Source organism: Ixodes scapularis, unplaced genomic scaffold (genome assembly GCF_016920785.2).
Source record: "Ixodes scapularis isolate PalLabHiFi unplaced genomic scaffold, ASM1692078v2 PGA_scaffold13__105_contigs__length_92229423, whole genome shotgun sequence".
In the NCBI taxonomy this organism is placed as follows: Eukaryota; Metazoa; Arthropoda; class Arachnida; order Ixodida; family Ixodidae; genus Ixodes; species Ixodes scapularis.
Genome location: NW_024609839.1, coordinates 16,749,718 through 16,774,548, shown reverse-complemented (window position 1 = coordinate 16,774,548; position 24,831 = coordinate 16,749,718). Strand labels below are relative to the sequence as shown.

Below are 24,831 nucleotides of genomic sequence, written 5' to 3'. Positions count from 1 at the left end.
GGGACTGCTTGGTTAAGATTCTTTCTGTCCTCCCTAATTTTTTCTTCATAATAGTTTCTTCACGCCTTCTGTAGCAACCAAATAATTAAATATTGGACAATGCAATCATAAAAAATCACATTCTTCTTCATGAAGTTATAAGCGATTATTATTGATTGTACTATTAAAATCAGCCTTTTTTAGGAAGGGTTCTGCATGCGCTCGGTGTAATTTCTATGCAATGGTACCAAAAGAGAGCTCCCCTGATACATATCAGTTATAGCATTTTTTTAGGCTCACATACTGGCTGAACCTAAATCATTTTGGATTATCAGGAACACACTACATTCGTATGTTTTTCAAATGCATTTGTTTTTGTGGAAGAATTATGGGTCCATCGTATACACATTTCAAACACAATTTCACCACAAGAACGTTTTTTGGTGGTAGGTTTTCGCACGTGGGATAAAACTCGCAACAAAATGTATTTCATGCTTTGCTGCTATTACTCAAACGTGTGACCAATGGCAGTGAAGTGTGTACGTGGCTTGCACATGAGGTCATTTCCGATGCCCTCGAGAGAAAATAGGAAGAAGGAGCTCCCCTCTTATCAGGATCCTCCTTTGTGCCTCCCGGATAAGCACAGACATCGGTGTTCTCCTCCCAGAAGGTTATAGGAGATTAACCGGTCACTCAAAATTCTTACAAAAGCTGCTTCTCTCTCCTCCTTTTACATGTTGTTCAAATGTAAGCGATGCGACGTCAGTGCAAGGAGCCTATTGGGCCTGCTCTGTTTACATGACAGCGATACGGGGGGAGTTCAAATTATTATCATAAAAGCCTAACTTGTAACTCTAGACAGTTTAGGGTTTATATGTGCAATATGACTTTCGACTGGATGGTTGCTGAACGTCATGCCTTGCAGTGTTGGCCTAGTGGAAAATTCTGGATGTCTTTCACCTGAGGTCAGGCCGTTCGACCGCAAGATCCCTGCGAAGGTAGGCACCTGGCTGCAGGGTTCGGTTGGTGCCGTCACCTCCTCTTCCCCATCTGAGGGCAACGCAGATTTTTTCCAGCAGTGCAGTTGCACTTTGGTCACCTTCGTTAGCTGCACAATATTGCCACAATGCAAGGCTTTCTCACAAACTTTAACTAAAAGGCAGCAATGAAGCTCATGCTACAGATATGCTATCATTTATTAGTAAACATTCCCATAGTTCTTTCAATCATCCCACATTTCATCTGTTTTGTTCTGAGATGGCAGCCATTTAACGGTTAGTGGGATATACTATTGGAAACATAATTACCTGAAACCGTAATTTATGTTTCTTTGGCATACCTGCCAATTTCGGGTAAATTGTGGCCCAAACTAGGAATGAAATGCGAAGTTAAGGTCCTATACTTACGATTATTTGACAGACCGAGAGAAAATGAAGTTTGTGAGGACCACACACACAAGAAAATTCCAAATCGGGTGTTTCAGTTCATATTGTCTGTGGGGGTACATCAAGATTCTACAACGTGTATGGTTGTCGATCATCTTATGAAGTCACAAGCCATGCTATAACAGCCTTGGCACAGGTGTATGCAGAATGTTTTTTCTGCATTCAAATTTATTTTTTTCTTTTAATGAACATAAAGATATTTTGCGTGACATATTTCCGACTAGGAATTCCCCACCAAAATCCATCCTGAGATCTTGTGCCTTATTTGATTTATGCACGGAGGCAGTGTTTTTCAGACAGTTCGAGCTCGCTTGTGTTGTGATCCACTGCATAACCCAGAGCAGTGAGGAACATTAAGGAGCATCGGTCAGTCCTCGAAAAGTCTACTCCTCAGTCGACGAAATGACTCTGTAAATACTGGCGGGGCGGCAGCAAAGAAAACAAAATAAGCTACACTAACTATAGGTTTATGTGATCCAAACAAGTGCTTTACTTCTTGAGTTCTGTGACTGGTGAAACCACTCACCATGCCTCTGAAGTTCACCAAAATAAACAAAAATTAGGATGCCTTGATCATATCTGATAAACTCAGACACGCAGAATGTGTGGTGAATGAGCTGGGCACACGCTATGTGTGTTTACGATGCCGCATACATCAGAGTTTCACATGACGTCACAGTGTCAAGCGATATCAAAATTTCATTTGATTTCAGATTGTAGAAGGGTTGAAAACAGGGCTAGTTGGAAAGTTCATTCTTGTTGAAAAGTGCACTACCGACCAGGACAAAGTCATCGTCTTTTGTGCGCTTTTAATTTATGTCAGGGTGTCACGTGACACCCTGACACGGGTCATAGAATATAGCCTCTATAGGTCTATAATCCTTATATAACCTTGACCTGTAGGACAGTCAAGCGTACCACTGGTGGGTATTGTGTCTCTTTTTTCATTAACCCAGACATATAACATATTTTTCGTTAAAATGAAATCAATGAAAAATCTCTAACAGGCGAAGGAATAAGGCAGGGGGCACAAAACATTCAATATTATGGTGGCACATGACTTAGCAGAATGAAAAGTTTTTTCGTAAAACTGACCTATATCGTGGTTTCATCATTTTTTAGCTCCTCTATATAGCGCAGCTCTTCACAGCTTCTGAAAACAATTGGTGTTCAAACCTTATATTAACATTGCCAATATCTAAAGGACCATAATCATAAAAAATAACAACATTCATAAAAAGAAAATGTCATTTTAGAGAAACACCATGCGCTAAAGGCAACTACCTCCTCCTGTGCTCTCTTGCATGATCCAACTCAGTGCCTCCTCCTGTTGTTCGCTGGCTGCATTACTTGTTGGCCTTTTACCCTTCAATGTTTTTGCTGCCAAAATAAAATATGATTAACATAGTTGGCAAAGGTTAGTACAATAATTAGGGCGTGCAGTAGGCTCGCGATAATTAAAACTCAAATATTTCATACTTTCTGTTAAATTATATTCAGACGAATTTGGAAAATTTGGTTATCCCGCTATGTTTTCAATAGGCAGCTTAATTCAAACGGCGTTTTTGTGTAATTAATACTTTCTGTTCACGCGGCCCTGATGAGCGCGCTCCTTTCCGAGCATCTTGTGCGCTGAGGAGAAACAACACTCACGCAGCTCGCTTTTGTGGGTGTTGCTTCCGGCAGTGAATCTTTGCTCGGTAAGAAGCGCGCTCAACGGTGCTAAAACAGGGGACACATGAGCGATGAAAACTGGTGCCGCGTGGCAGTTTTTATAGCACCTTACGCGGACCTAGGTCTACGTCAGAGCAGCCGCGCAAGTTGCTATGGGAGCTGCCGCGCGGCACCCGTTTTTATCGCTCATCCGTCTCCTGCTTAATAGTCCACAATAAATAACTTTCTTCTTAGATAAACCAACCTAATTTTGTTTTGAGGTGTCATATGCTGTCTAAATAGCAAACAAAAAACAACATTTCTTTAGTGATGAATAAACCCATGTCATACATTCATAAGGATAGATAACTAGGCAGGTTAATTGAAAAGAGTTCATGCTGAAAAAACATGAACTCTTATCTTTGTGATTTTGTCCTCGTCTCAGTCGCACTGTTCTTTCCACATGAACTATGTCATACATTTCACCAATGTTCCATGTGTGGCATACCTGCATATGATATTAGTAAACCTTTGTAGAATAAGTCATCAAATATCTGCTTTCTGTGTCTAGCCAACCACATAGCAAATTATAATTTTATCTTGCGTTAAATTTAGATGACTCTCTAATAAATTAAATTTATAATAATTGAAACAAAACTCTTCTTGGGGTTTGAATTAAGGATTCTGCCTACTGGAAATCACTTCTCTTCTGAAGTGTAAGATATGAGAAATTATAAGCATTGTTAGTTAACTGCAACAGCCCAAACATGTATCACAGAGGAGACATAGCTTGCAAAATGAACACTGTGTCAGTCTTTGAGCTCAACCGCCCCCGTCATGAAGCATTGAACGATGCACACTACAACAGTGAGGATAAGCAGTGCAGTAGACCGACAAACACTTGCAATAATATATGCATACAAAGTTGCATGATAGCTTGAAAGAATAACAGTGCCAAGAAAAAATGGACAAGTAAGACAGCAACAAAGCTAGCGCGTTCCACCTACACAATGTCTCTTGGTGCTCTTACTCTCTCCAGGTTTGACATACCTAGAAAGGATAGTCATCTACCAATTTGGTAGGCAGCCGAAGGCTATTACTCCACAGAAAGTAAACAAACAGAAAAAAAATTATATGTGGTGCAAGAAACAACAAGAAATTGTTGCCATATGTACACACCCTAACGAAATTAATAAAACAAATTGATCATCAAACACAAGTCAATTCACACATAAGAGTAAACAAATATGGTGCTACACAGCTTAATTTCAATTAAAAAGGTAGGTTTAAAAATGGTCTTGCCTTCTTAGGTCGTTTTATCAGCAGCGTGGCCTCGGAATATGAAGCCCAAATACACTCAAACTGAATAGCCCGAGGCCACATAATTACATATGCAATTTCTGCAGAAATAAATTGTAGTAAGCCTTTTTATTCTCAAATACAACCATTTTCGTGGTATATAAGGACCTCCCCAAAGAAACAACCTTGAGGATCAAAGCTGCACGGAACAAACCTGGCTTTCGTCCAAACTCATCATAAAGTGCTCAAGCCGAAGGCGTCCTATTTCATCAAATTGTTCTTCAGTTCCTGATCTGGAAGTGAAATACATGCTTACTGTTTTAGAATATTAAAAAAACGTTTTCATTAGCAATAGAAACATCATTTTACCTAAAAGTGCACTGAATATTTTTTGCCTCTCTTATAATAAAAACTTTTGGTGCCACTAAAAGAAAGTGAACTATTTCGGCCTAAACCTTTTAGTAAAACATATCTCCAGACCCTAGGTTTGATCAGTTAAGCACAAGTGGCACAAGGTTTACCTTCAGAGAATCTGTGGCATTACACATGCCACTTTTTCCATCTAGCCGCTTTGCAGTGTCTAACTCAACATGTTATGAAAAAGCCCGTATGTCTACTTTTCACGAAATCATGCATAAAGTACTTCCGTATATACATAAACGATGTGTTAGATCAAATTTGTGGCAAAATGAGGAGTCCGAGGCTGAATATCTCAAATACAGTTCACAGATCTAATCTAGGAAATCTTTCAACTCCAAATTTGATCTGTGCTATTTTCTCTGTTTATTTCCACAAATTGCGATATCTGACTCTCCACATACTCATATCCTATTCAGATATGAGGAAGTACCTATTAACAAAATGTTATGTAGTGTTTTTACCTTACCCACTTTACCCACCATGAGTCATGTCTTTTACAAGTGTTTAGACCAAACAACATTTACTCTCCCGTGGTAAGGAATTGTTAAGAGCTTGTGAAATGCTCATGATATCAGCTACAAAAAACATCATGAAGCATTCTCTAGAGTCTAGACTAACAATTTAAAGCGCAGGTCTAGAAAACTATGAAACAATTGGAGGTTCACTGCCAAACACCATAACCAAACAATAAATGTAATAACAATATAGAATCCTGATGTGCTGAATATCTATGTCAAACTCTGGTATCACATGTAAATACGGGCAGCTTGCACACTGCGCTTTTTAATGTGAGTATAGTACGAAGTGTAATTTGCAGGCATTCCACTGGAAACTCACTTGTAGGAACACGAATACCAGAAGTGAAAAATAAAAAATATAGATCTCACTTAACTTTTTATATATTGAGTTTAGACATTACTTAAACCTGTAATTGTTGAGGAGACAAAAGATGTAGTAAAAGTAAGTCTGCAAAGGCCTGACAGATATGCGGAGTGCAAGTTCGTCTGCTTCTTTTGCATGGGTTCTGGCAATGTCAGAACGCCGAGCTCTGATTGGCTCTGACTGAAGATTAGGAGGTAGACCTCAATGCAAGCTGCCTTGAGGTCTAACCACTATTCTTCAATCAGAGCCAATCAGAGATGGGCGTTCTGACGTCACAACAACCCCTGCAAAAGAAGCAGACGAACTTCCGATTTGTATATGACGCATATAGTTGTTGCTAAAACTTCTAATACTCTCGGTGTGGCGGCAGTCAAAGGGTACTAGTCAATCATGCAATGTACTTGGAAGCACGGTTCATTGGATGCTCTGGCAGCAAATGCTGCTTTATTTGTGGATACTGGCGTGGAAGCTTTGGTTAAACCAGATTTATTTTTATACAAACGCTGCTTTGCCTGCCTGTAAGTGGTGCTTCTCTGGAATGGGATTGCAGAGAAGCCACTGTTAAGGAGGACGGCACGCAAGGGTTATGTTGCTGAAAGCTTTTAAGTAAACAAAAAAGTTGTGATACAACGAATGATGTGCGGCTCATTTGCCACCGTATTTTGGGGTTTTTTTCTTTCAGATTATCAGATTTATATACTCGGGGAATAAAATAATGCCTCGAACGTACATGGTAACTTCTTTTCTAATGAGTCATGCGTTCTCAGCGGGCAAGCTTTGGTATTTTACATCAACCAAATATGATGTTTACACCAACCACGTCCTGATATGCTCAAAAATTACCGACAGCAAACTCCATTTGGCGCACAAATAAGAACACGCTCACGCGCGCTTATCATCAACATTCGAAGTCGTCTGCTAGCGATCCTGTCTCTTTCCCTCGAGGACCACTTCAGGGTCGAGTACTAAGAATGCTAAGGACAAATAAAACTAGAAATATTAAATTGCGAATAAAATAGAAAATTAACCAAAATATAGTCACTTTCTCAAGTTGATGCGGTAATTTTTTTTTTTTTTTTTACAAAGTTACGAGGAGGTCAATCCGTTCCTTCTCTCCTCGCAACGATACGTCCTTTTGCGACGCCGCCTTCAAGCCTTTAAGGACGACATTCAAATGGCTGGAGTAAAAAAAGGGTTAGCGCCTAGCACCTCCCGAAGTAAAAATATATCGTGTTCCGCTCTAAACCGCTTGGGAGGAGGAGGCGGAGGGACGGAGGTAGATGCGGCACTCATGTAGCTCTCTTACGGTACCGATAGCAGACGATCACGGTCGTACGCCCGGGCACCGATTGTTGCGCCGTGTACGGTACGACCAATAAGAAAACATAAAGGGAAACCTGTAACTTTACTGCTGTGCACTTATTAAAACTGTCACCAATGTTCAAAGGGCTCGTTTTATAGGATATATCTGATTAGCATTTGTACAGAAATGTTTCATTCATGCAACATTTTTAAAGAAAGAAGTATGCAGAGCCTCGACGCAGAAGATTGTTGCTCACTCTGTCGACACTACAGATAACCCTCACAGTCATAACAGCAGCTGTAAAAACGGGAAATAAGTGATCGAAATGCACATCCCAATGTTTGTATAAAAATGGAAAAAGAAATTATAATATGAAGGAAAAAAATGAAAGCCGCTTACAACTCCCTGTAACGCCGAATTGGAGCGCAGCTCTTGAGGAGGAGGAGGGAAGGGCACTGGGGGGGGGGGGGTTAAACTAACCAGGGGGGGGTCACGTGACCTTGGGGGTCACGTGACCCCCAATGCCGATGATGTCATCACTGACGTCATAGATGACGTCATCAGTGACGATGACGATGCGGGTACCGATGACGTCATTAGTGATGACTTCACCAGTGATGATGACGATGACGATGCGATTGTCGGTGACGTCATCAGTGACATCGCTGATAACGTCATCAGTGATGATGACGATGACGATGCGGATGCCGGTGACGACATCAGTGACGTCACTGATGACGTCATCAGTGATGATGACGATGAAGATGACGATGCGGATGTCGGTAACGTCATCAGTGATGATGACGATGACGATGCGGATGCCGGTGACGTCATCAGTGATGATGACGATGACGATGTGGATGCCGGTGACATCAGTAATGATGACGATGACGATGTGGATGCCGGTGACGTCATCTGTGATGATGACGATGACGATGTGGATGCCGGTGACGTCATCAGTGATGATGACGATGACGATGTGGATGCCGGTGACGTCATCAGTGATGATGACGATGACAATATGGATGCCGGTGACGTCATCAGTGATGATGACGATGACGATGTGGATGCCGGTGACGTCATCAGTGATGATGACGATGACGATGTGGATGCCGGTGACGTCATCAGTGATGATGACGATGTGGATGCCGGTGACGTCATCATTGATGATGACGATGACGATGCGGATGCCGGTGACGTCATCAGTGATGATGACGATGACGATGTGGATGCCGGTGACGTCATCAGTGATGACGATGTGGATGCCGATGACGTCATCAGTGATGATGACGATGATGATGTGGATGCCGGTGACGTCATCAGTGACGATGACGTCATCGGGGGGTCACGCGACATCGGCGGGGGTCACGTGACCTCGGGGGGTCACGTGACCCCCCACGAGGTCACGTGACCCCGGTGGGGGGCTCGCGCGGTGCATTATGGGACATTTCCCATGATGCACCGCGCGGTTACGCCGACGGCGACGCCGACGGCGACGGCGACGGCGACGCCGCTCAAGCCGGAAACGGGCCCCTAAGAGCTGCGCTCTAAAAAATAGTGTATAGGTCAATTGGAATAGAACTCTCCATTGCCGCCCCCCTACGAGCTCCTGAAATCAGCGCTCCAAACCACTGAGCTACGGTGCAGTCGATTTTTTAGAGCGCAGCTCTTAGGGGCCCGTTTCCGGCTTGAGCGGCGTCGCTGTCGGCGTTGGCGTCGCCGTCGCCGTCGCCGTCGCCGTCGCCGTCGGCGTAACCGCGCGGTGCATCATGGGAAATGTCCCATAATGCACCGCGCGAGCCCTCCACCAAGGTCACGTGACCTCGTGGGGGGTCACGTGACCCCCCCCAAGTCACGTGGCCCCCTCCTCGAGGTCACGTGACCCCCGCCGATGTCGCGTGACCCCCCGATGACGTCATCGTCACTGATGACGTCACCGGCATCCACATCGTCATCGTCATCATCACTGATGACGTCACCGGCATCCACATCGTCATCGTCATCATCACTGATGACGTCACCGGCATCCACATCGTCATCGTCATAACTGATGACGTCACCGGCATCCGCATCGTCATCGTCATCATCACTGATGACGTCACCGGCATCCACATCGTCATCGTCATCATCACTGATGACGTCACCGGCATCCACATCGTCATCGTCACTGATGACGTCACCGGCATCCGCATCGTCATCGTCATCATCACTGATGACGTCACCGACATCCACATCGTCATCGTCATCATCACTGATGACGTCACCGGCATCCACATCGTCATCGTCATCATCACTGATGACGTCACCGGCATCCACATCGTCATCGTCATCATCACTGATGACGTCACCGGAATCCGCATTGTCATCGTCATCATCACTGATGACGTCATCAGTGACGTCACTGATGTCGTCACCGGCATCCGCATCGTCATCGTCATCATCACTGATGACGTCATCAGCGACGTCACTGATGACGTCACCTACATTCGCAACGTCATCGTCATCATCACTGGTGAAGTCATCAGTGACGTCACTAATGACGTCATCGGTACCCGCATCGTCATCGTCACTGATGACGTCATCAGTGACGTCAGTGATGACATCATCGGCATTGGGGGTCACGTGACCCCCAAGGTAACGTGACCCCCCCCCCCTGGTTAGTTTAACCCCCCCCCCCCCCAGTGCCCTTCCCTCCTCCTCCTCAAGAGCTGCGCTCTAAATCGGCGTTACAGGGAGTTGTAAGCGGCTTTCATTTTTTTGGGTTTTCTAAAGGTTAAATTTTTTCTTAAGTGTATGTCCTATTGTGTTTTATTCTGTATTCTCTTTTTTATTTGCTCACTCCAACTTTAAGCACTCGCTGTCACATATGGCGCTCCTGTCAGGCACAACCGCGAGTTATTTTATTCAAGTTTGGAGCCACGGCACGCTCTCACTGCCAGCGAAATAGCCGATTTGCTAACTAAGCGAGACTGTCCATGTCGGCCATTGGTCGTGCGCACTTTACAGTTCGAGCAGCGCGTTACTGTAAGATCGTGGACGACAACCGCATGCGCAGTTCGTACCGGAGGGCCCATCGTACCGTATCGGATGTGCAGAAACGGTTCCCTAAAAATCTCTATTAACGATACCCAATTACGATACGGTGCACGAGCAAAGACGGCGGCAGGGTATCGAGTATCGTTATCGGAGTCATCCGAACTATCTACGAAAACACTTTTAATAGGGAGTTTCAGTAAGTCGTGTCCGCCGTCCCGCAACGCTCCTGGCCACCCGCTACGATATCCGGACTCCACAGTGAAGGCCATTGGCACGCTTGCGCAGTAGCGGCTTGTTCGTTGCGGGTGGCTTAGTGGAGGGGGAAACGCGGTCTACGAGAACTCCCTAATAACGTCTGATGCTCTAACTAAAAGTATTGGAATCACCATCCTAACTGCCTTTATTCTTGTTTATCCATTCACATACTCAGATGTGAATGGATAAACCTTTCGTTTTCCCTTCCCTCGCGCCAAGTAGCTTGCTTGGGCGACTGACCGGGCCTCGAAGAATCAATTAATGCTGGGGTCCCACTTGCGCGACGAACACCCAATTTTACAGGTCGACTCTAGTCACGGACTAAATGAGAAAGGCATAGCACCTCTTTCGAGCACGCAGCCTCAATATGCACTCGTTCCCTTTCGCTGCGCTACGCCGGCGCAAGAATGTTCTATGCGCTTGAGACGCCGAGGAATCAGGGACTTTTAGTAAACCGTTTCTGTACATCCGATACCGTACGAACTGCGCATGCGCTACCGCAGGAGACTTGCATATTCAGCACTTAGTACCGGAGGGCTCAAGGTACCGTCTCGGCGGATGTGCAAAAACGGTTCCCTAAAACTCCCTATTGTCGAAGATAGGACGCTCGCGCAAGAAGTGGAACAACTGAAACTTCTTTCTGATCTTTTCATCTTGCCAATTACTATAAACAGAACCAGCCTTTCGTCGACCACGACATTTTCTCACTGTATTCGTCCTACAAAAAAAAAATATAAAGCTATTTGAAATTTGAACGGGTGGAAAACTGGTCAACCCGTTCAATTTATTCGGTGTTATTACGGTACCTGGAACGCGTCTCCGACTGGTTTGCTTAGCGCCCTACTTCGGCCATGCATCCAATGTGGCCCCGAAGCAGCAACAAATGACGTCACAAAAGCCCGATTGTCGTGCTGTCGGACGTCGCGATTCTGGTGGTGCAGCTCCCCAACTCGTGGCTGCCGAAGCTTCCGTGCACTGTCAAGCTAGACAGCGACCTGCAGCAGACCACGCGTCTGCCACATGCACCACCGCTGCTGGGACGCCGCCAGGATTGCAGCCAGCGACAGCATGACAATTCTATGACGTCATCAAACGAAAATCGAGGGAACATATTTTTTTTTAACTAGGTAAACACATCAGTCGCAAAGGCGCTTCAGGCACCAGAGTATGATGGGATAGAAAAACCCATGCTGTACGGGCACTCTTTTTATACGCTAGCCTCGAAAAGGCAATTCGAGTACTTGAGCAAATTCTTCGTTAGCCCCGAGGGGGTACCGTCTAAAACGGGTTGACCCAGCACATACGAACAACGAGCCTGCGACGGGTTTTCGGCAAAAAACTTTATTAGTGTAGCTAGCTAAAAAAATATTCAGGGATGGGGGTTCATTTTTTGGAACTTGAGGTCCCTGCATTAGCAAAAATTAAAAGAACACACATTTTAAATCAATATTTAGTAAGTATTTATGGCATTGGAAAATTTGACGGTTCCAATTCTTGGTACTGATTCCAATTCGAGGAACCAGTTTGTCTCTGAACGGAGTGGCGTTGTGTCGGTTTCAATTGTGTGGTTCTGAATGGAGTAAGCTGGCGTCTGGCAAGGAGGCCGACCGCGCAACCGCCACTCCACAGCAGATCCCGTTAAGCACTTCGGCGGTATGGAAAGCTGGAGGTGATGATCGGCGAATCAGTACACCCGAAAGACAAGCACTCTAAAGGCCTCTTGACAAACTTGCGCTTGACAACGTCCGACTAAGACGAGACCAAGTTTTAAGCCTCTTTCGACGGCTTACGACCGTTTGCGTAGCAATGCAGCCGGCCATAAGCCGTCTTAAAGGGTACTCCACAGGTTTCTTGAGCTACCTCAACTAAGTATATCTTGTGACTCCCCGGCCTTTACCCTTTCACGTATGCTATTTTGTATCACGAAATTCATAATAGTGTTTGTGGTGTCGGCCAATGAAAATGATGTAAAGACCGACATTCGAGTGTACACTCACTTTTCAGTGCCATGACGTCGGTGGCAGGCATGCTTTCCAGTCGAACAGGCAGTTTAAAAAAATAGAATATGCCAATCGTTTGTTCCGTGCTGGAGCGCGGATACTGGAGCGAGCTTCCAAAGAATCCATTTGACACCATGAAGCTGCTTTGAATGAGTTGGAAACAAATCCTACAGTCCAAAGAGTGAACCCCTGCCTTCCACTGACGTCACTTTTAAGTTGTTGCCAGTAGAGACTTTCAGTTTGAAAAAAAACACGGTGACAACCAAACCTGTAAGCTCAATAACTTTGCGAAAAACAATATTTTGACCTAATATTTGGCATACTATTTTAGCAATGTTTGTTGGTGAGTTTAGCAAACTTTCCAGCAATTCGGAGACAAGAGGCTGAAAAACCGGGCTTATCTCAGTCGGTCGTGATCAGACGCGAATGTGTGAACAAACCTCAAAAAGGCAAGCACGCTAAAAAAACGCGGAAGCAAATAGCAGAAAAACGTCATCTGATACTTTCTTTTTTGTGTGTTTGTCTCTTTCGAGTCCTTGGCTTTCGGTGGCGCTGTTACGTCGAGCATCATGAACAACCAACTCGCCCGAACTGCAGTTACGAAATATATGCTTTGCTATATCTGGTCTCTGCAGCTCTGGATTTTGAGCACACGGACATAAATTGGTTTTACTAATAGGCTCGCAGACTTCTCCCAGCATTGGATTGTGTCCAATGGCTTCAAGCCATATATCGGAGCAAATCCGATACTTCGAGTCTTAACGAAGAGTTTTCAATAGTGAGTAACAAAATGAAGTGTTGGGCTAGTTTACACATTACAAAAAAATAAAAAAAGCGCAAAGGAAGAGAAGGAGTGGTGGAACAAGGGCAAATGTGGGCTGCTATATGCTTTTCTTTCTTTTTCTCTCTCTCTTTCCTGCGCGTACATAAGAGAGCTGTTTAACCAAACCGGTGAACAGTTTCCAAAATGCGAGGAACTTCGAAGTGGTGAGCAGTCTTTAAACGGTGAACGGTTTCAACCTTGTTCGCCCAGCCGCTATGGGTGTCAACTAGTCGATATACAATAACGCACAAAAGAGGACAGTGGCTTGCTCAAACCGGTAAGCAGTTTGGCATACCGATGAGCGATAGTTTGGAACCAGTGTTAGCTGTAACACGTGACTAGTAACGGCGTTACCTTTAACGCGTTATTTTTTCCGGTAACGTCGTGAAGTGCGTTCCTTGCAATTTGGGGTGACGTAGGACAGTAACGAGTAATGAATTCTGTTGTTTTTTTTTGGTAACACCTACAACACCTGCTCGAACCGGTTCCCGGTAAACCTGAACGTGTACTGGTATCATATCATTCAAAATTCAAACTTTAAACGAAATATGAGACATTCAAACACTGATAAACCAAATATAGTATATATATATATATATATATATATATATATATATATATATATATATATATATATATATATATATATATATATAGGGCCCTGTTTTAAGATTACCTACTTCCGGTTTTCGACCTACAATCACTAAAAAATGTTTGTAGGATATACAGCTGTCTCACTCTGCATGTCGTGAGAGAGCCCATCTAATCGCGGTCTTGGCTTGCAACTACACTGAGGTAAATTGAGCCATTTCTCAAACAGCGCCAATTTGAGTAAAACTAAAGTGTATAGTCCTTGAATATATTAGCGCACTCAAAATTAGTCTTTTGTCTTGTAGTAATATCGATTTCTCTCCGCTAAACTGACAGTTTTGGCGCTTCTGGCAGGGCATCACGGCGTACCGAAAATAAATATAGCCCCCTCACCATTTTACGTCAAAAATGGACTGCAGTATCAGGTTGCCTGGGTGAAACCTTTTTGTAAGTTTGAGCAAAATAGGTGTCCCTCAAGAGGTTTGGAATCAGCATTTTAAACGTTATGCTCAGCAAACATTTTTTTTTATTTGTTCAGGTATGTCTCATCAGGGATGTAAATGCAGAGCCTAGCGTTACATTTCAACGAAGCAGTTCAACAGTGGCGAGTATCGTAAATGAGACCAGCCAGCAAATACAGGTAGTATTCCTAGTGAGGTACTTGAAGGTAAACTGAATTTCCAGGTCGTTTTTTAGTGCCGTGTAGAAAGTAATTTACTCACATGATGCGGTTTAAGTTGCGATTTTGCTGTTGCGAGGTGACTTGTGTGGCAAAAAAGCAATTGCGGTGCGATTACAGAATATTCCGAGCTGCGGCAGCCACCAAACTTTTTGGCTCGTGTATGTTTATACAGCCTCAAGGTAGCCTGCCTCAACGGGCGAATTTTCTCTGTGCAATCAGGCCAGTGCGGCCCAACCGGTAGCCTGGGATCTTTAACGTGCACCACGTAGTAGTGGTACACGACAGAATGTCGGTACGATGCACATCCAGATCGAAACGGGTAGGGGTGGGGATTGAATCCATGATTCCCTGGGTTCGGCAGAGCGAGTGCCAAACGTTCTTCGCAACGCCGTGAACGCCTCTCCTGCGGCGCTAAACGACAGCCAGTAAAAAGGGCTGCTCGTGTTATACGCTTTTTCCACAACAGCGCAGCTATCTTTAATGTCATCACTTCTGGTATGCGTTAAAACTTCGTCTAGATCTGTCCATAGTCGTTGAAGGTCTTCATGAAAATTTCAGGATTGTCACACATTCTTTCATTTGGCTCGCCTATATTTTCTCGTATATTTCAGGTTGAAATCTTTTATTACTATTTGTTCATCTCACATACCAGATAGGGAACCCACGTGACTGAGAACGTAAGGAAACGAAAAACATCTACATCTCACGGTGTCTTTTGCAGCACACACGTGCTTGGAAATAACCGCTGGCGTCTCGATACTGCAGGTTGTTTTTGTATCTGAAACCTAAGCCTGCACGAACATACAAAAACGACAAATTTACCAAGAAAACTGTTCGTTATGTGGAACATGGCAAGCGATGCAACAAAAAGTAGATTCGTGAACCCACTATTAGTCACTGTTGTGCCGCACTCTAAGAACGCCCGTGGGTCTACTTACCCGCCAGATACTCAAAGGGCCAATTTTCGCGATCTACGAATTCAGCTCAACGAATCATAAGGCGGAACATTCGTTTAGACCTCCCTTAGCGAAAAACCGGGGCTCTTAGAGTATACTTTATTTGCACTTCCAGAAGTATGCTTGATGCTCTAAATTGGCCGGTTTTTAGTATACTTCTGACGCACTTCAAAAGTAGCATTCCGCCATACTTTTAGTATACTTCTAAGCATACCTGTAAGAGGCATTTTAGTATACTTCTTACGCACTTCAAAAGTAACATTTCGCTATCCTTTTAGGATACTTCTAAGAATGCCTGTAAGAGGCATTTTAGTACACTTCTTACGCACATCAGAAGTAACATTTCGCCATCCTTTTAGGATACTTCTTCTAGTACACTTCTGAGCAGAATTTTAGTATGCTTTTACGCAGGCCTTTAGTACTATAAATTGTACCCCGGATTAAACTTGGAAGCAGGCTTTCAAATATAATCGGGGGTACACTTAATAGAACTTTTAAAGCATTTCACCAATTTATTCCTGACCAATTCCAGATAAGAAAAGTAGAAAATTATATTGATTTAGCAATTGCAGTGGTTTGCACTTATCGAAACTGAAATGCATTATGTTACAGGCTTTAATGTAGACGAGTTCAAAGTGATGACAAATTAAAGTAAGAAGTTTTTATTAAACAAATTTTTTCAATAGAATGAACACATGTTGCCCACAACAAACACTTACGATGTAACAAAAAACGTAATACTTTTAGTGGCTTACAAATATCACAGATGCACTTAAAGCTTTATAAACAAGCTCTTATTAGAAGAAAAAAAATAATTACAAACTATCATGCTGAAGAAAAACGAGCAAAAATAGTATTGCACCTGTTAATATAAAACCTACAATATTTATCATCTACCATGACTGAAGTAACATCACCTACATGACTTAAGTAAAATGAATGAAAAAAGTTAAAACACTTGTTAAATAAAATCTAAATTAATCGCTAATCAGATTTAAGAGAAAAAAAAAGCCAATGCGCAAAATAAATGAAAATGAAAGCTAATTTTTTTTTTTTCATTCTGCAGTTTTTTTCTGTGTTGGAGACTTTGTTTTGAGTGTATTAAGCACTGCTGCACTTCCTTTACAGGTATTCTTTCACAGACTTCCGAGTTTCTCCAGGGAATTGGCAGTAACAAAAGCTGAAAAGAGAAGAGAATAGACAATTAAGAAACTTGCCTTAAGACTCCATATTTACTTAATACTACTTAAAATTATACTTCAGGTCCACATAATTTTAGAAAATTTCACAAAGACAAACCAACAACAAAAAGTTAATCATCTAAATATATTGAGCACGGGGACCAATGACTGTTTATTGGCAATTGTGAAATATTGCTGCTGTGAAATAATGTAAAACAAGGCATTTCATCAATTTGCAATGCATTAAAGGGATCATGAAACAAGTTTACTGTGGAAACAGTCTGGAGCTCGTTACTTTTATTTCTTTTACCTTATCACAAGTACGAGAAAACACACCGTGATCCCTCAAAATGTTGCGAGTGCACTGCGTAATCAGAAAGGAAAAAAGGGTCCATATTTCATCATGCAGCTTATGGTGGCCACAGGAACTACTGGCTTGGCGCCAATAGTGGTCGAGTTTGCGAGTTGAACAGGTATCTGCCCAATTTGAAGCTAAGGTTTTTATAAAAGTTGTCATTCACTCATTTGGCCCCCCAATTCATGTCACACGCACGTGACCTGAAAAGGACTCTAAAGGTTGAGGGGCTCCCCAAGCTTGAGTCTATTTAATTTTTTAAATAAAACTAGTGCACCTTGGAAAAAATTGTTTTCTGATCTTCACTGCACATGCGATGGTGAGATACTGCCACACTTACTTGGCCGAAGTCAGAAGACTATTTCATAACCCCTTTAAAAGCCTGCAAACATAACATTCTTTGTGACAGGGACTCTCAAACTTTCTGACATCAGCGAACAAAAATTTACTATTGTTATTGTTAGCCGAGGAGCCCCTTCCACTCTTGGCATTGTTGCAATTGAGTGTATGACAATGGTGTAGGAACGACTGAGGAAGTTCAGGTGCTGAAAGAACCCTCAGTATATTGTACTAGGAACCCTGTTCGAGAACCAGTGCCTCAGGACATTTGGCTAGAAAGTCGGAGATAGCGTAGCTAGACAATAATTTTAAACACACAGATGACCGCATTTTTTTAAATTTTGATTCTGACATCTATTTTATATTATAATTCAGGGTTTACTGATATAAAACCAACTGAGGCCATACTGTACCAAACAATTACTTTAAAAACAACTGAACAAGCTGAAAGTTTTTGAAAGATTCAGCAGCCTAAAGCTGGGGTAAACAGTCAGCTATCTTCAGAAAATTGTACACAAAAGTAAACGATACTGAAGTTTCGTTAAGTTTAATCGCTGATATAAACCGACGATCAAAATTAAGCAGAAGGAACATCAGAGTGAATTATAATCTAGGCAAAAATTAAAGTATGCTAGAACTGGGGCACATTATTGGAAACCAGAGGTGTAGCGCAAGACGTAATGACACAAAAAGACAAATACCTCCCCCAACATAAGCCAAAAAGAAACAACCATCCATGAGTACCGAGACACAAGTCCAATGGTGACCAGACAAAAGCTCACCGGACAGAAGCTCACCCGTTTTTTTTCGTAGACCCACACAATAGCTCACCCCCTTTTTTTTGGCTACCCGGTGAATCACGAGCTGGGCCAAAGTGCGGACGCAATGGACATTGCACTATTTTTAGAAGAAGTGGTACCCCATCTCATGCAACAATGTCGACAGGTAAGCCATAACAGGCACAGAAGCAACAATTTGTAGCAAGACTGCTGGAGGCAGCCTGTACGGGACTGCATTTCCTTCTAACCAACAACTTGTTTCCAGTCTAATCAACAAACCATGTGCCTATCAGATTTATTTCATTTTTGTGTTTTAGTGTCGCACGCATGCACCTAAGTTGTCTGCACTCGTGTTAAGCCCAACATGAAATTTTCACGAGGTGAGCTTCTGTCTGGTGAGCTTTTGTCCAAGATTTAAGTCCAATATATGTCAAGAGTAGACTTAGTATTTGTTCCTGTTAAGTTTGATTGCAATAGTGCCTTGCCATTTCTTCTTTACGGCAATTTACTCACCTATCAAGTCCTTAACTCCCTTTTTAGGAAGCTTTCCCTTCATTGCCGACCCAGTAAGGCAGCAGTTTGTCAGGGCCTCAGTTCCAAATACCATGACCGCGAGTTCCTGAACGTAAATGGATGGCTGCTTCATGTCGACATGCTTCAACTGCGCTTCAAGAAGCGCAATGTCTCCAAAGGTTATCTGAAACATAAAAATAGAACAAAATACGGTCACTACATCCATATGAATGCCTTTTAGATGAACGCATGTGCACGAATGGCCGTGACATGCTGGTGGTAAGGAAGTGTTTGATGAAGAGAGCTAGCTATTAGTAAAGAGGGTAATAAGGCTAGTTTGAACATTTACTATATAAAGTCCACTGGTCAGGCTAGTCACCATCACATTGGCGCAAAGCATTTTTGTTTAATAGGGCGATTGATGCCTCACTCACACGCCTTTTTTCTTTTTCCCAAATTTCATATGCTTCATGCAGTTCTCTGCTTGTTCTGTCATTGTATTTGCGAGAATCTTAACATAATGCAATACCGGGGAACAGAGGCATCTGCTGCAGTGAATGGCGAGGTGGCCAGACAGGCTGGCTCGCGTGGCAGCCACATGCTCACGGGCAGGGTCATTCACACATCTGGCCCATATACACTGCCCCTCACAATATTGGTATCTGATACACAATGCCCAAAACACACCCAGCAATGTTATCCTTGTGTTTTATGCTGCAAGGCTAAGACGGCGGGGCTTGGGCCTGTTGATTCTGTGGCAGAGCCAAGCCATCCTATTGTGTGCCGAAGACATCACAGTAGTGCGGTACCGCTGACCGGCTTCCTTGAATTGTGTGACACTGAGTGTGCATACCTGCCAACCTGTGGACTTTCAAATTCGTAAAAGTCGCGCGGCTGCGGCCGGGGGGGGGGGGGGGGGGGGTTACGCGAAGCGATGTGCAGCTTAATGTCAGCCTGGCCAGCGTGCGAAACGCTTACATCACACGTGTACGTGCTACACAATCCAAACTTCTCTTGCTTTTTGGGCGGCATGAAGCATGGAAATTTCGACGTGTAGGACTTCAGGAACACCTGAAAGCACCGCTTTTGAGGTTTCGAGTTCGGCATTGCGCCGCAAAGCCACAGTGACCAGGAGAATGCTACAGTTACACGTGCAACAAACACAGACGCCATACTTTTTGCCTCGAAACTGGCCGAAACAACGAGGCCCAACAACGTCTGAACACGCCGAACCAACGTGCACCTGTGCACCGCCGAACACACGAACAAAGGCTTTGAGCTTTGGATTGGTTTTCGATCCGTGGCCACCGGATAGACGGATAGTAAAAACCACGACGCTGCTGTGGACGGTACCTATCGCCCTCTTGTGGCAATGCAAGATACCACCAACAACGGAGTTACAAAAACAACAAGAAAAAAAATACAATTTTTTTTTTTTTTCTAAGATTTGAAGCAAGATTTGTAAAATCGTAAAATTAGTCCCAATTTGTACATTTTACGAAAAATTCGGAAGAGTTGGCAGGTATGAGTGTAAGTATGGTACCACATCTGGTCTCACATTGGACCTCTCACGAGCAGGTTTGTTTATGCCTCAACTTTATTTAACAGGCTTTTGGAGACCTGAATTATACACATCTGCAGGTAGCTTGCTTCTGGATAAACAAACCCACTCGTGAGAGGTCCAATGTGAGACCAGCTGTGATACCATACCCTCAGTTTCACACAATTAAGGGAAGTCGGTCAGCGCCACCGCATTCCTGTGGTGTCCTTGGCATCCAATAAGATGGCTCGGCTCTGCCACAGAATCAACAGCATAGAGCAGCCGTCTGAGCCTTGCAGCATAAAGCACAAGAATAAATTTGTGGATGCATGAATGAACGTGCCCATGAGCACGTGGCTGCCACGCGAGCTAGCCTGTCTGGCCACCTTGCCATTCACTGCAGGAGATGCCCCTGCTCCTTGGTGTTGCACGATGTTAAGATTCTTGCCAGATACAATGACAAAACAAGCAGAGAACTGCATGAGGAATATGATATTTAGGAAAAAGGAAAAGAGTGTGTAAGTGAGGCATCAATCGCACTATTAAACAAAAATGCTTCGCGCGAAGTGATGATGACTAGGCTGGCCGAAGGGGCCTATATAGTAAATTGTCTTTCCAAATAAACAACAGTTGCGAGTGTGCCAAGGCTAAAAGTAATCAATATTATTGATTACTATTAGCTATATCCCTAACAGCCATGCAAGTATCCCTTTAAGAGAACATGCACATGGACTGTAGTAGGTGCCTCCAACTATAATTACGCTTCTCCACTCTGTGATTGCAGCCTCCTGAAGTTCTGAATTGGCAATCTTGCAGCATGCAGCAGTCGACTGGGGAAGTATTATCGAAGCTGAAGAAAACATCCGCTGTCGAGCACATTCCAGGCTTGATCTGCGTCGTTTATTAAAGCAGTTTCCTGTTGTTTTTTTTTTTTTTTTTTGAAAATGCTAGTCCTTAAAGGCAACGCCCAGAAATTTTTAAGAAACTTCTACACATTATGCGATCGAGCATGAAATGTGTCCACCAGTGGATACAGTAAAACACCAATTATGCGTCCCCGGTTTATGCACGACTGGACGAGTCAGCAGAAACTCACTGATTCCTTTTGAAGTTCCAGTGTGACAATAAAGATTGATTGGCACCTCTATTACACAATTTCTAGGTTACATTCATAGTTGCATGAGGGTTCTAGCTTCTTCATATTCCAGCAGATTATCAGCTTAAAGGCTGTTTGGAAGTTCTGCATATCTTTGTCCCGTAATTGTTGTTTTTTGGATTATCCAATGTTGTCGAGCAGTCTCCTGAAAGTCATATAATCGAGGCACCACTATATCCTCCAGCTTTGAAAAGCCTCAACCGATTGAATGCTGCGTGCCCTAAAGTGGCTGAATGAGAACTTCCGCTGGCTCGTCAAACAAGGCATCGCATTTCCCTGTCTGAGGACAGCTTTAACAAGCACATGCATCCACAAATTGAGTTCCAGCTTCATTTTCAAAATTCAACGGCTCAAGGATTCGGGGTATCCTAATTCGGTCATTACTTCAACTTGCGAAAAAATCGTGAAATACCTTAAAACAGATCCAGAGATCGAGCAATGTGACCTCGAGCAGAAAGAGAAAAGGAAAACTTCAGTCATACCATACATCCACCGCCTTTCCAACGGACTCAAGAAAGTCGCCTCGAGATGCAATGTGAATGTTGATTTTTCCGCCTGCCACAAGCTCGGCTCTGTGTGCTCCACAGTCAACAAACGTGCGAGAAATGACGATCCTACATCTCAGCCGCAGCAGCATCAAACACGGAATGCAGTTTGTCACCTGCATAAAAGGTGTGGTCTACAAGATCCCGTTTTCCTGCGGGCGTGCCTACATAGGACAAACTAGGCGTTGCCTCAAGATAAGACTACGAGAACACCACAGTTCTACGAAAGGAACCGCTCACACACATCTCGCGATGCATTGCCGGGATTGCGGATGCCAACCCTTTTTTAACAACACGACAGTGATGTTCCGACACAACCAAAAACTACCCCGAGAAATGATGGAGACATACTACATAACACAAAACGAATCTCCGAGTGTGAGCCAGCCCACAGTGACTTTGATGAAGAGCGAGATCGGCTTTTTGGATCTTGGATAACTCGGCTGGTATCGTGTTGAGTGACAGAAGAAGCGCCAGGGCCACGGAGGGGCATGCCTGCACGAGCAGCAGCAGCATCATATGTATTTTCTTTTCAATAGACTCAGTTGCTAGTTCAGTGCTTGTCCTGTGTTTTCTCCTCTGTCATTGTCCTAGTCGCACTGTAAGTTATAATGTTGAGACTTACTACTCCCTGCCGTTCCCATATGATGTATCTGGGAAATCAGTTTCCTTAGTACAACCCTGCCGTGCCAGTGTGCGTCGGCGGAGGAAGTTAGGAGGTCAACTTTTGACAAACATCATGCATTATTTCGAGTAGGTTACCTATGCTCATTGCTCAGTGACAACCAAGAAATATGCGAGCACCGAAAGAAAGCTGTCCACAGCACGGGGTCTGATTTTCATCTTGGCGAGAGTGAAGGAGCTAAAAGACTGTTTGCAAATATGTTGCCTGTCAGTGCGAGAAAAAGAAGAGTTTGGGAAGTCAACGCACTGGATTTTCTGTGACCAAAAGGGGGACCGAGCAGAGCACAGATTTAAGATTAATAATTAGTGAAGCATCATCAATCAGGTGCGACTCGTGTTCTCACCGAATGGGCAGTCAAGGCTGACATGACACTCGTGTTCAATCCGCGCTTCACACTGACTCCATTTAGGTGACATGGAAAATCGGTGCTAAAACCTCAAGTTCGTCTAAATTGTGTTGGTTTCGCCTGCCATGAAGTGTCAATCACCGACGAAAACACAACAAAAAAAGACATTGATGTATCGTCTGCTAAGCGAGATTTAAAATGATCTGTGAACGTCTGCTATATCACAAAGGATCAATAGACCTTTTTTAAAAGCTGCACTTACCTACCCTGGCACCAAAAGGCAGTGTGCTGTCGCAAACCAACTGTAGCTGAGGACAGAAAAGGCCGAGCAAAACAAGGAAGGCAAGCGGCAAGGCCATTGCAAGCTGAGGAGGCATGTGACAGAGCCTTGCACGAGACATCCTCGCGTCGCCGAAATTCATTTTCTTGCTGCACATAAGCTGACATTCCCTGGTGTGACATATGGCAATGCAATTCCTGCCTTTTGTTCTAATTAAAAAGTTTTCTCCAGCAAAAAAGAAAAAAAAAGATCAAAAAGGTCTTTGATCGATCCGCTTGCCACAGGATATTCCACAGAGTTCTGACACCCAGCGTCAAAAGTCTGCGATTGTGGTTCGAGCATCAAAATAATCTGATCAAATTTTGACGCCCAGCGTCAAAATTTCGTGTGAATGAGCCATTACGGTTAGGAAAAAGACAAGATAAAAGATTCACTCCTTTAACTGCGATGTGAAGAAAAAAAATTGTTACATACCACATTCTACACAACATCCTCTTGAACCACAGGGCCTACCACTCCACGAGTCTCCATAGCCGCAACAAGGGGAGGCACACCTGCCGGTAGGAAGCATCAAATTATGAGAAAATTACTGGTTCAACAGTCAACACTGAAATCACAGGCGCTTTGAAGTTACACACGTGACACCTGGTTTAACATTAAGGAAAATTAAAAGTGCACACGATTAAAGCAAACACTGCACCGAACTTGCTCCTAGACTTCAAACTTTTAATATGAATGGTGGGAAAGCATGAAGCTGTGAAATCCAAGCCTGAAATCCCATGCTGGACATGTGTATACTCACCATAAAGAAACCATTCGTGGAATTATCCGAGCCCTTTAACTTGCACTAGAAATATTGCTCTCCCTTCAGACTGCTTCGCCACCCGAATACCCCTCAAATCTCATTCCCTGACCTCAGTCAGCTCAGTTCAGTGGCTGTCACTTTTATTTTCAAAATTTCTCTCCTAGTGCACATTCAGTATTTTTGTGCATATTTCACTGCTTTCGACACGGTTTGTGAAGCGGCGTGTCAACACGCCGTTTCACAAACCGCTCCCAAATCGAGTAAGAATGCTGCTGCCACTCTATATCCTACTATGAGTGGCCCCATTTCACCTATGTACTGCTGCAACTTTAAAGAGAAATGCTCAAGCTATTCCTGTAAGGAGAACAACAAATTGAGGCATGAAAATTGACACTGTGTGTAAACATAGAGACAGTCAAACTCCAAACCCAAGCAGGGTCAGCTCTCACATCACGATTCAGTGCTTTACCATCACAGATATTGCCTACCCTGATTTTGAAAAAGTCTTTCCTGTACCAGCATTCAGTTTAACTAAAAAAACTTACGGAATCACAAAGAATGGTAGCAGCAGTAGTACTCATTTTGGGGTATGAAGAAGCTTGTTGACCATTTAACGCAGGGAATTAAAGCAAAGTGTAGATAAAAAAAATGTTTTAAACTTTATTTTTTTGCTTTGTATGCATGTTTGTAAGTACGGCCTATGGGCGCCGCCATCTTGCTTGCTGGGGGGTACTTAGGTACACTGTGGGCCGCGCCATAATCTGACTACAACGTCGTCTCAAGGCATCGTAATTAGGTTATGGCGCAGCTCACGCGCCCTCCAGCTAGGAAGATGGCGGCGCCCAGGGGACGTACCTGCAAATGGGTATATGTAATCAATCACTAAAGTTATTTTTGGTGCAAATGAACTTCTAAGCAAAAAATCTTTTAGGTTGCGAATTTGCGACATCGAGCAGTTAGGCCTGGACAAATAGGTTATACTG

General features: G+C 43.6%; 1 pseudogene; it reads right to left on the bottom strand.

Moving 5' to 3' along the window:
* Window positions 1-820: 820 nt before the first annotated feature.
* Window positions 821-6,893, bottom strand: LOC121048015 (annotated as a pseudogene).
* Window positions 6,894-24,831: the final 17,938 nt, after the last annotated feature.